This window comes from Cyprinus carpio, chromosome A25 (assembly GCF_018340385.1).
Source record: "Cyprinus carpio isolate SPL01 chromosome A25, ASM1834038v1, whole genome shotgun sequence".
Taxonomy (NCBI): Eukaryota; Metazoa; Chordata; class Actinopteri; order Cypriniformes; family Cyprinidae; genus Cyprinus; species Cyprinus carpio.
The window spans coordinates 3,135,757-3,146,373 of NC_056596.1; the positions used below are offsets into that span (position 1 = coordinate 3,135,757).

The window sequence follows — 10,617 nt, forward strand, 5'->3', positions numbered from 1 at the left end:
TTGTTTTTTTTTTTTTATTATTATATATATATCGAGAGTGTATTAAATATTGTAATTATTTATTCTATTAATTATTTTCTTAATATTTTATAGAAAATCTTGTAATTAGGTAATACAGTCAACCTCAAACAGTAGACTACTGTAATTATTTTTATAAAACAACATTAAAAGAAAACAGACCCCACTGACTTTTTGAAAAGTGTTCCTTTTTCTGTTTTTTTTTTTTTTCCTCTTTTAAATTTATTTTATATTGTTCAGCACTTTGGATAGCTTTGCTATGTTTAAATGTGCTATATAAATAAAATGTACTTACTTTATGTATTGTAAATGATTACCTGCACATTATTCCAAAGAAAATGTTTGTCTTTATAATCTTTCATAAAAGTGTAACTACTTGCTTCACTTCAGAGGCATCATCCTCTTTTGACTGACATCACCAAGCCCTCCTTTTTCAGCCCCTCCCTCCATTCGCCTCCATTCAGGTATCTAACATTCATTTTTCACAGTCCTGTCAGTTTCAGAATATAATATAAAGTTCTTTTCTCATTAGATGTGCTGATTGAACATGTCACATTATGGAAGTAAAAATTAATTTCGAATGCCATTTTGTGTTGACTTGGTAGTTGGTTAGTTTGCATGCAGTAGTTTGGATCGTTATGCGAAGAACTTTTTTGCATGATGCATTTAAAAGTTAATGGCCAAGCGTTTGTTTATAAAAGTTCACGTTGTTGCAGAAGAAATATAACAGATAACTTTTTTTTTTTTTACCAGCTTGAATGTTGATTATTAGTAACTCAAACCCCTTTATCTAAACCACTCAGTCGCACACATCCGTCATGTTTGTAGTTCTGAACCGAGTTCTTATCCAAAGCGCAATGGATTGTGGGCAATATTAGCCATTAGGCTTTTTTTTTTTGAAAGCCTGCTGTGTGCAAGAAGTGTGCAACACAATGCACTGTACAAACATCCGTTGCTTACAGTTTTTCTCGATTGCTAACACACAATTCACCATTTTCTCACAACTATAAACACAATCTCAAAACTACACACAAAGTTGTGCAAACTTCAAACTACATGTTCACTTTTGTCAGACTCGAACTTTGGCCTCAGATGAGACACAAACCTGTCAAACACAAGCGTGAATAAATGATAATGGACCTTTCTCACATTTCCGGGTTTCTGGGCAGTGGAAGTCGTCATAGTTGGCTTAAATTGAAGTGAATGGGAGAGTACCACAAATATATTTTTTTGCATTCCCATTTGCTCAAATAGCAAAAGAAAAACTTCACGATAGTGTTTTCTTGACTTTCAATAAAAGGAAAAAAATTGAGAGAGACTGATAACGGCAGTCAGAAGAGAGAACTGTCAAATTAACCGTCCCTCCATCAGAAACACCCTCGCTTTATGATTTTGTATTTTAGTTTAGTTATTATTATTGGTTTGTTTAACATTAACAATCAGCAATACATTTGTTACAATATTTGTTATATTTGTTAACGTTGGGTAATAAAAATACAACTGTTCGTTGTTATTTTTGTTAGTACGAATGTTAACAGATCTTTTCATTTTAATACTTTATTAGTAAATGTTGAAATTAAAATGAATGTTTATCAGTGCTTTAGAAGTTTTGTGTATTGAACCTTTGTGCTGTATTTTGACGTGCAGTTTTCATATCCTACACTTTGCCCACCAAGTTTAATGTAGGACCACCCCTGGTTTAGTTGAACTTTATGTAAATTAGAGCAGCAAGACAAAGCTTAGACTACTAAAGAGTCTTCCCACTTGTTTATTCAATGAAAGCCCAAAAACACCATAAAATAGTCCATAATTCACTTAAAATGTTTGAGTTCCATGCCATGATGTGCCTATGTTTCACGTTTCATTTAAATAAAGTATGCTAGCTTTTAAAATTAACATTGGCTACTACCACAGCTATTGATATAATCAGGACAGATCAATAACGAGGAATATTTTACATCTTTGGCTCACCATCTTTTACAGGTTTTACATATGAAATATTTAAAGGAATGCAACTTTGTGATATTTGGTATTATATTCTCTCCATTCCACGATGGTCTCTGAGCGAGCAGCATCTGGTGGTTCAGTCTCACTGAGGTACAAAGTAAAAAGGCACTTTCTGTAAATAAGTTCTATTAAAACAGAGTTTCTCATTTTTCTTAACTATATTTTCTCTTCTAGCTTCTACTTACCTCTGACTGAAATTTGCCATTGTGGTCCTGTGAGTATTGTTGAGACTTGTATGATAAATTGTTTGCGATGTTCCTCATTTGTGAACTGCTTTGGTTTGAAGCATTTGGTAAATGGCTAAATGAAAACTTTTTTTTTTTTCTCATTATTTCATATTTGGAGCTTGTAGACCGGGGCACCAATGACAGCACCCTCTGTGGCTGCTATAACAGGAACCTCTGGCAGCAGGACAGATGATTTCTGGCTTTTGAACCTTCAGCCCTTGGGTCTGGACAGACACGGCAGCAAACCTGGAGATTGAGGTTGCTGAGACGGGTATCTCTGAGCCACTGAGACTGAGATGGTCTTGGGTGCTGGCTCTGGCTGGGGCTGTTACATGAACCTCTGAGACTGCAATTACAGGAATCTTTGGAGCGTCTGAATCACTGGGCCAGCCATGACCAGGATGAATGGCATCGAGAGAGAGAGAGATCTGGGCAGCCATAGTCATTGTGGAGGTAGAGACAGAGAGCCCTTGTATTTGGACAGCTGTGGCAAGAACCTCAGGAATGGAGTGGCCATGATGGGAAAAACAAAAAGGGGGAACCAAAAGAAGTATGTACATATATATAACATCCCTCCAGAAGCAGTACCGCCAGACGCAAATACTGCTTCCTCAAGCAAGGTGCAAGACTCTACACAAGGCTTGCTCGCCCCGCAAGACACAAATGCGAGAGAAGGGATTGAAGCGTCTCCCGCTGCAGACCACAAGACTCAAAGCTGCATGAGTTCAGACCAGTGCTTGTAATGCAGCAGGAGCAGGTCATAGTCATTAGGGAAGCATCCACATAACATTGTGAACATCAGAACCCCTAGTGAGCAGACTGTCTCCGGCCTGCAGTAGTACTTCCCCCTGCTGTGGTACTCTGTGCCTGCAGGAGAGAGCAGTTTGTATGATGTGCAGCACGATTGTTCTGTATCTATTAGGAAGAAATGAATTATATCATACATATCATGGTATGACTTGTATGGTGATCTCCTCAGAATGTCCCCACATCCGAAGTCATTCAGCTGGACTTCAGATGTCTCTCTGTTTATCAGTAGGTTCTCCAGTTTGATGTCACGGTGGAGCACTCCACGGAGGCAGCACATGTTTGCAGCCTGAGCCGCCTGCCACATGATTTGTTGCACTGTTTCTTCATCAAGGCTTCCACCGTGACGCCTCATGAACTCTACCAGATTCTCACAGAGAGAGGGACATTCGAGCACCATGATGAAGTGGTCAGGGTGGTCCTGATGATTTCTGGCACGCTGGGTCCTTTATTCAACAGGATGGTGAGGGCGATTTCTTTTGGAGGAGGGTTTGGATGATGGGGCTAGAAGAGTTGAGTTATCATGATGGTTACATGGAGGTGGTTTCTCAAATAGTGATTTAGCTGAGTCTTGGACTAGTTTGTTAATTTAATTTGTTTGTGATTAATATTAATATGAGACATTTTATATTGTTTTTATAGGGCAGTGTACTTACGATGAATATACATTCCATGTGCTGGGTCTTTGTGACGCATTTCAAAGCCACCTGATGAACAAACAAAAATGAACTAAGAGGGTTGAGAGGGTAAAACATTTGCTGGCTTGGTTACATATTTTTACATTAAGATCATCCTCCAAACGTTTCCCTTCATACACCACGCCGAATCCACCTTTTCCCATCTGTTCACCCACAGTGTAACAGTTGAAGTAAAAGAAAAAACAAAATTTCACATGAAATCAGTGCCTAGAGCATTGCGTTAGCAGCGCAAAAGTTTGTGGGTTCGATTCCCAGGGAACACATGTTGGGTAAACAAAAAAAAAAAAAAAAATGGATAGCCTGATTGCATTGTAAGTCGCTTTGGATAAAAGCGTCTGCTAAATGCATAAATGTAAATGAATTTAATTAATAGATACAATATTGAGCATTTATAGTTTTTTAACAAATATTAGTACATAAAGACATAACAATAGTGTTTTAACATATCATGAAATAAAGATCTAATCATGCCTAGATGTACTGCTGTGTATTTTTGATATTGTGCATGAGGGTACTGATAGTTTTACATGATCAAAGTAGAGCTGTATTAATAATAAAAAACATATAGTCATAATATGTTTGTATCATTTACCATCACTACTTATTCCTGCCCAGTCCACCTTCCTCTTCTCTCCCTCACCCTGCTGTTGCTGCTCTCTCTGACCTGAGCTGCTCGTACACCTCGCCAACCGTCATCGGACTCACTTTAATAACTCGCTGTCCCATCGCTGTGAAAACTCACTGACCACTACAACAAACCCACTAAAAGTGTAAGAATGTCCGCGCTTCATAAAGCTCGCGAGTTCTATTCGAACGCGCTCTATTTGAACCTCTCTGAAATTTCATAATGATTTCCATATAGTCCAATTAATAAAACATGAATAAAAAATTTATTAAATTATAATTTTTAATTTAAATATTTACATTGTATGTATAGGCTTGTAGGACGTAAAATAAATATTTATTATTAATGCTTACATTTTATATAGATTCCTGCAGATTTTAAAATAAAGACAAATTTGCAATACAGTTTCCTAGTATATCAAAAAGAATAAAATAGATTTTTGCTGTATAGTGCGTTTTCATTACTGATAGCACTCAATATTTTTGTCTAAATTCTATAAATATATTTGGTATAAAAGACTAATGAATGCATATACCTTTTAGTTTGGTAACTTATATCTAATGCAGTGATATTCCTACTGTACGTGTGGTTTAAGTTTGCAAATACTTTTTGGGCAGCTGTATGACAATGCAAAATCTCTGGTCAACATGCATGTCTTTATTATTTAGCTGTCAGTGTATTTGTCGTGTTGTTAGTTTCTCCAGTTGAGGGCGTGTATTCAACCTGTAACATGTTCAGATTTGATTGCAGTCTGTTGGAATCTGAAGAAGATATTAAATCTGAAATTGACGAAAGATATTAAATTATGAAAAAGTAAATAAAGAGATACAATAAAACATTTCTAACGCACAAAGAATGGTTATCTTTAATGGAAGAATCAGCCGTATATTTAGAAGGTTGCCGTGATTTTGCCAAGACATGATCCTGGATCAACATTATTGTCCAAAAATATAGACTTAACCCAATCCCTACCCATGATTTATTCCTAAAATCAGTGGGAAATGATAGCTGTTTAACAAGGGTGTAGAAGCACCTAAAGATATTTCCTGAAAAGTTATATCTCAATTCTGATTGATTGATTGATTGGAATGTTGATCCAGGAACATATAATTGGTGAAATCATGCTCACCATATCTAGAAGCCGCATATAAAATTTGTTTGGCTCAAAAATCTGATGGTACTCAATCCTACACTAAAATTAATATTCATGAGCCAAACCTGCACCTCAATTTAAATATTCTCTGTTTGATTTTCACTTTCATTCACTTTTGATGTAGGTCTTCAAGTCATTTCCTGTAACGGAGCGTGAGAATGGAGAACTGCGGTCTTCTCTCTGAGAAAAATGAGCCAGGTATGAATTCACCTGTTTATTTTTACTGTTTCCTAAATTAAAACTTTTTTATGATGTGTAAGAGCTGAGGTGTTTCCAGACAGTCGTGAGGGCTTTATATGAGGCGCCGCGTAGGATTTAAATCAAACTTCGCTTATGAATACATGCATAAAACACGTGCATATACACCTATACATTACTCACATATACATGCATACTACTGGATGTTCACAAATACATATATGAAATACACGTGCACACTAATATGAAATCGATACCAATACATATAATGTTAACAATGAATGCATACACACTTGTGAATAACTTGCGTATACAAATAAACTTGACGCGTGCATACACCTACAGACATTCGCATATATGTATAAGCTCGATAATAGATACATATAAACTCGCTGTATACAAACACAACTGCACATACTCGCATATACATATAAACTTGATCCGTGCATATATACCTATTAAACACTCCCACATAAATGTAAACTCGATGCGCGCATACACATCCATAAAACACTCGCGCATACATAGAAAATAACATTTACTAACGTATACAGCTCAGATAAGAAAGACACATGCTTTATTTGTGTACATATATATATGCAAGTGATTTCATATGTGGATGTGCGTGAACTTTTCAGTGTAAAAGGAAGTCGTTTAAGCGTGAACGGATCCTGTCTACATACCGCATTTGCAATCATGGACAGGGATCGTGCTACAAGACAAAATAATAACTGAATTTATAAAAATGACCCCATTCAAAAGTTTACTGTAATACCCTTGATAAATAAACCCCTAATAAACCCTTAAATAATAGCTACATAATGGGGTAGTGCTTTTACAGAAGCAATCATGAAGTAAAACATTTAGTTTTTACCTTAAATCATGTAGCACTGTTTCTATGATTTCTATCCCATGCTTTGTCAAATTCAAACGCATTTAATATGTGTCCAATCTCATGCAAGTGCTGTTTTTTTCTTTTGCTTTACTAGCTACTACATTATCGTCAGGGGAGGTCAACAGTATAACATCCTTATTAAAAGTCCGATGGTATTGTGTCCTTGTCCTGTAAAAACAAACACAAGTTTAACAAAAAGCAAACTTTAATTAACCACATTTAAATTTCTTGACATCCTTAATTCTGAAAATGGCTAAGCTCACTATTGAAACTGGGACTTAGTTGGGAACACATTTTATATTTTTTAACTAGCCTATAGAGGCAGGACATTTTACTCTCTCTCTCTCTCTCTCTCTCTCTCTCTCTGTCTGTGTGTATTAGTGATGGGAAGTTCGGATCATTTTACCGACTCGGACGTTTGAGTCTCGTTCAGCAAAATGAACGAATCTTTTTTCGAGTCATTTCGTTCATTTCGTTCATTTTAGCAAAATGTAATTAAAATGTTACGTGTTACTTCCCCAACACATCTGCTACTTACGCAAACGTTGATCACACTACAAACAATACAAAACTACAATGCAATAAGATACAGAAAAGATTTAATTCATTCTTTACCTGTGTCTTCAGTTTATGATTAGCTCACCTCACCCCTTATCTGACAAGGCTTCGGGTTTTGAGTCGTTCCTTAATCACGTGACACCCCCACACGCTAAACCAATGCAGTATGAGCCGGAAAGAGAATTGATTAGTTCGTCTCATGAGTCTTTCGGGTTTGAGTCGTTCCTTTATCACGTGACACCCCCACATGCTAAACCAATGCAGTATGAGCATAGACAGTAAAAGAACATCTCGGTTACGTATGTAACCACAGTTCCCTGAATAGGGAACGAGATGCTGCGGTGACATCACCGTATGGGAACACCTTCGGTGTGACGAATGTCTGAAGCCCTATACCATCTCGCCAATCCTATTGGCCAAATAGCGCTTGGCACCGCCCTACGCATGCGTACGCATCGTATACCCGGGCGCCGCGCGCTATTTCGCTCAGATTTCAATGAACTGAAGAGAAGAACGCTATCAGGTATGGAACGGCCGGGACCCGCAGCATCTCGTTCCCTATTCAGGGAACTGTGGTTACATACGTAACCGAGATGTTCCCTTTCATAGGTCACTTCGATGCTGCGGTGACGTCACCGTATGGGAACCCTATACCATAACGCCTGACGTACCTGATAGCTGGGATCCAAGGAAGCATTTGCTCACGCGGAGAGAACCTGGGAGCCAGGAGCCGTCCTTACATCCAAGCTGTAAAACTTGATAAAAGTGTTCGGTGAGGACCATCCTGCCGCAGCACAGATATCAGCCATAGAAGATCCACTGAGGGCCGCCTGAGAGGAAGCGACTGCTCTAGTGGAATGAGCTTTTCTGACTCCTAGAGGCGAAGCGAGACCGCGCGCCTCATAGGCTAAAGATATTGCCTCCACCAACCAATGGGACATGCATTTTGCTTTGTGACAGCATGGCCTCTATTCTTGTGTCCAAAACAGACAAACAGCTGGTCGGACTCACGCCATGAGGCTGATCGATCGACATAAGTCTTAAGCGCTCTGACAGGGCAAAGACTTAGATCTTCTGATCCTGTCCCCAGCAGGGGGGGTAAAGCCTCCAGGACCGTCTGCTGAAAATGAAAGGGGTTCGAAGCGACTTTAGGGACATAATTAGGCCTCGGTCGCAGCAATACCTTCACAAAGCCCGTGCAAAAATCCATGCACGACGGCGAAAAACAGAAAGAGCCTGTAAATCCCCAACTCTCTTGAAGGAGGATAAAGCCATAAGAAGAACTGTCTTCAAGGCCAGGATTTTATCCGGTAACGGTTTCCAAGGGCTCAAATGGATGTCCTGATAGACCTTGCAGTACAATAGATAAATCCCCATGAGGGAACTCGCACAGGGCGGAAAGGCCTCAGCCGTCGCGCACCTTGTAAAAAGCGAGAGACCAGCGGATGACGGCCCAGTGAAGCACCATCCATATATACGTGGTTAGCTGAAATGGCTGCCACATAAACTTTCAAAGTTTGCTGGCGTTACTACTCCATCAGAGAAACGATCTTGAAGGAACTCCAGTACTGAAGCCACTGGGCAGTAAACTGGGTCTATACTACGAAAACCACACCAGGTCGTAAACAGCTCCATTTTGAAAGCATATAAGCGTCTTGTAGATGCTGCTCTGGAATTCATAATAGTCTCGGAGGTTTCCGCAGAAAGACCGGTACATATTAACTCACTCCGCTCAGAGGCCACGCCCACAGTTTCCACAGATCTGGCCTCGGGTGCCAAATCATCCCTCGTGCTTGCGATAGTAAGTCCTGTCTGCGGGGAATCCTCCATGGATGAGCCGCTATTAGACTGACCAGTTCCGCAAACCACGGCTGTGTGGGCCTCCACGGAGCCACCAGCAGCAGCTGCTCCACTCTGTCCAGCCTATCCTGGACAACACTGCTGGAATTAAATGAATTGGAGGAAAAGCATACAAGCTGGTCCTGGGCCAATCGTGAGCTAACGCATCCAAGCCTAGGGGCGATGGAGGGCATAGGGAGAACCACAGCGGGCAATGCGTAGTCGTGCTAGATGTGAATAAGTCCACTCTCGCCTCTCCGAATATCCGCCATAAAATGCCCGTGCTCACCGTCTGTGGGTGGTAATCTCCATTCCCACTGCTCCAGAGTCTGTCTGGATAGCAGATCCGCTCCGACGTTCAAACTTCCGGGGACATGAACTGCTTCGAATCGATAGAAATCTGTTCTGAGACCAAAGAAGGAAACTCCTCGCCAGCCTGCACGGGGCGAGAGCGTAACCCTCCTTGATGATTCAGGTATGACACAACCGCCATGTTGTCTGACCTGAGTAGTACATGACGGCCGGTCAGCAGATTTTAGAAATACTGGAGAGCTAGAAAAACTGCCAGTAGTTCCAACCTGTTTATGTGCAACCGCGTTTGTGTCGCTGTCCACACTCCATGAGCTGGGGCGCCCTTGACAAACAGCTCCCCAACCGGTCAAAGACGCGTCCGTCGTGACGTCTCTCGGGAAGCACAAATCCCCAGCCGAACTCTGGCTAGAAGGACTCGGTTGACCATCCACTGTTTTTATTGACATAACACACCTCCGTGTCACCGAAATCGTACGATGCGGAAAACAAACGGGGGTGGAAATGTTCTGACTTTTAGTCCACCACTGAAAAGGGCGCATGTGAAAGTAAAGCCCAGACGAATTACAGGGGATGCCGCTGCCAATCAGACCTAACAGCCCTGATACACAAACTCACCGTCACTGTGCGGCCTACTTTTGAAGTGACGCACGCAATGACGTGAGAGACATGAACGCGCGGGAGAGATAGTCTGGCTGTCATCGCGCGAGAGTCCAAATCTACTTCCCAGAAAGGTTATCCGTTGAGAGGGGATTCAAAACACTCTTCTGGAAATTCGTGCATAAGCCCAGGCTGCTTAAATGATTCAGCACTAAATCTCGGTGAGAGAGTGCTTGAGTCTGTGATTGAGCTAGCACCAGCCAATTTCGTCCCAAGTAATTCAACACACGAACGCCCTGGAGCCGCAACGGGGCCAGAGCTGCGTCCATGCATTTTGAAAAAAAAGTTCGGGGAGCCAGGGCTAAGCTGAAAGGAAGAACACGGTATTGATACGCTTTGCCCTCTAAAGTGATGAATGCTGAGGAACTTCCTGTGTCCTCTTGCTGATCTGAATATGAAAATAATCATCTTCAGATCGATCGTGACAAACCAAGTGTTTGGTTGAAATCTGACGACCAAAATGGACTTTACCGTTAACATCTTGAATTTGCTTGTCCTGATTGCAAGATTCAAACGGCGTAGATCCCATATTGGTCGCAAACCGCCCCCGTTTGTTGGTACAAACCAAAATATCGGCTGTAAAAAACTGGACTCCAGCTGAGAGGGGTTTACTTCGTCTAATA

The 10,617-nt window shown here is 40.6% G+C and overlaps 1 pseudogene; it reads left to right on the top strand.

Annotated features, from left to right (window-relative positions):
- The first annotated feature begins 5,625 nt into the window (after nucleotides 1-5,625).
- The window catches only part of LOC109045641, a 22,934-nt pseudogene continuing 17,942 nt past the window's right edge, over nucleotides 5,626-10,617 (top strand).